Genomic DNA, 2,872 nt, shown 5'->3' with positions numbered 1-2,872 from the left:
GTTTCACCCCTTTTAACTAGGTATATTGGCGTGCCCTGCCTCTCGCTCACTTCACAGGACCACGGTGGGGGCAAAATCTGTAAAATGGGCACATATGAGAAGGCTGACTGAGAGACTTTGGATTATTTGGACATTGAGACAGCTGTAACTGAGCCTGTCAGCTGGAGTAATATGGCAGGGTTATTCTGTCAGCTAAATAATGCTGAGTTTCTGGACGTAGAGAGAGATTTATTGTGCTTTTCTGCCTCAGATCAAGCAGCATGATAGTTTAGCGTAATAGCCACCAATTTGGGGTGATTTAACTTGTTTTCAGATGATGAAATAGGAGTCAGGCCAAGTAAAAGAAAAATAAGATTTACAGACATTTGACCAATTTGTATTTCCCTTAGAAAGGAGAGGAGGATGAACAGAAAGGTACTTTCAGTCAGTACACCATGAGCTGACCAGTATTCAAGACGAATGTGGGTTGTTTTTTTTTAAGTTAAAATACGACAAGGATATTGGGCAGTGGCCTGAAAATGACGAAAATGAAACAGCTACCCAGAGGTTAAAAGGCTTGTGGAGGCTCCCACGTAGCAGTTTCAGAAATGGGAAGCGAGGCCTGAAGAGGTTAGGGGGAAAAGCAGGGAGGGAAGTAGCAGGTTTTTTTTTACTTTTTTCCGTACTGAGCAGGAGCCCGTCTGGTGAATCGGATGGAGGGGAGCGACTGGACTCAGTTAGATGGGGAGTTAGAAGATTTATGAAGAAAGAGAAGGAAATGTAAATCTCGACCCTGCTTGCAGACAGGTCGTAATTTAACAGTACAGGACTTCAGTACGCAGCTAAATCTGAACAACAAGCAGATTAATTATTCATAACAAAATTGAATCCCAAATTATGTTCAAAAGGAAAACGTTGCTACTTCTGTTTCCACACGCTGAAGATGATGTAGAAATCAGCAGGCTTTCCACTGGAAGTAAAGGTGAGGAGGCACCGCTCAGGTCGGCACAGCTGAGGCTGAGCACAAGTGTCTGCGCGGGCGGCGAAATGGAGCCTCTCGGAACTTAGGAGTTTGTGCTCTAACGAAACCGAGGCCCGGGATTTCATGTGCTCTTCTCTCTTCTATTATATCCCGTCTGTTCCCACCTATCGTTGGCTGGGGAACCTAAAACTCCGCTGAGTTCAGCGCCACTCGCCCAGGTGTGGCTGCCTACCCTGCCTCTCTCTCAGCACCCAGGAGGGGAGAGCCTAAAACCAGGAGGGCAGAGCCACGTGCGGGAGGGCGAGTTCAACGGGACCGTGCGGGCAATGGGAGAGGATCACCGTGGGCTGCTTTCATCCCAACAGGCTCAAAGAAATTTGTCAGGATTTGCATATTACAGAACAGGCAGGAAAATGATGGCTGAAGGAAAGGAAAACCAGATTTCAAATGGAGGGGGAGGGCCTGGCTGCTTTTAATGCTGCCTGTAACCTGTACGTAATCTGCTAATCTAGATTCAACAGTTAGGCTATATTAGGCAAGAGTAAGGAAGCTAAATTATTTAAGTGGATGATTTAAATTGAATTTCCTTATTTCTAAACCGGGGTTAGTAAAGTTCAGTGAAAACTGAAAATGAAAACGCACCAAGTTAACAGCAGTATCTACAATAAAAGGTAAGAATAAAGCAGAACAATATTACGGATGGAAATCTGCTCTGACTAGAAGCTCCAAAAGTACAAATTAGGTAAATGCATTAACCATGTTAATATAAAAGCGTAAATAGAATTGGTATAATTTTATTATATCCTTATTGTATAATAAGCTATGTACATAATTTCAACTGATGCAGAAATTAAATACATAAATATATTAGAACCAATAAATTACAGACATGCATTTACATAAAAACAGAAGTAAGAAAAATGAAATCATATAACAGCAGTTGGTTATATTAAGATGGTTTCTCTTAGATTTCTCCTCCAGTATTGGAAATTGTTAATGAAAATGTCAGAGATTTCTCAGCGAAAATGAAAGACGTCAGTATTTGGAGAGTGATACATCAGTAGATATGAACTGAGAAACTTGCATTTTACTGAAGTAATCACCAGGAGTTTTGAGCCAGCACCGAACTTAAAGACAAGACTTGCTTGTGGAAGTGGTGCCACGCGTGCCACCAGCCCACTGCCTGCGGCAGTCGCCCGGTGCTTGTGAACAGGCGCTTCCTATTTAACACTAGATGCATAACTGCAGAAACAATTTTCATTAAAAACTGCATTTCACTTGCACGATTTCTAAATATAATGAAAGAAATGGGATTGGTTAGAAAATAAGTAACCGCTCATTAAGTACTCAACTCCTCTTGGAAGCTATTTGCAGGCACACGAAAGGCAAGAAGGTGGTTGGGATTTACCAAGGGTGCACTGTGCCCACCGGCCTGGTTGTTTTCTCTTGTGAGACGAGTGGGCTAGTGGGCGAAGGCAGAGGCTTTCCAATTTGACGTCATCCAATCTGACGTCAGCAGAGCTTGCGACGTGGCAGCCAGGTGGGGAGCTGTGCGTCGGCTCGGGGAAGACCAGGGCGGGGTGGATGGCAGCTGGGCAGCCGGGACCACAGCGCGGTGCTCAGTGGGTGGACATTCAGCTGCAATCAGTATGGAGCGGTGTCCCTCAGGGGCCAGCACTGTTGCTGGCCCTGTTTAACGTCCTCATTAACCATAGACACCATGGCATGGTGGTTGACATGCTGGAGGGCAGGGCTGCCACTCAGGGAGATGTCAGCCGGCTACAGAGGGGCCCTCCAGACACTCCTGAGCTCAGCAAGGGCAAAGGCCGAGTTCTGCACCTGGGACAGGACAGCCCCACGGCACAGGACAGGCGGGGACTGACTGGCTGCGGGACAGGGCTGCAGGAGAGG

The sequence above is a fragment of the Pygoscelis adeliae genome, unplaced genomic scaffold (assembly GCF_000699105.1).
Source record: "Pygoscelis adeliae isolate BGI_AS28 unplaced genomic scaffold, ASM69910v1 Scaffold156, whole genome shotgun sequence".
NCBI lineage: Eukaryota > Metazoa > Chordata > Aves > Sphenisciformes > Spheniscidae > Pygoscelis > Pygoscelis adeliae.
This window is presented reverse-complemented; position numbering follows the sequence as displayed.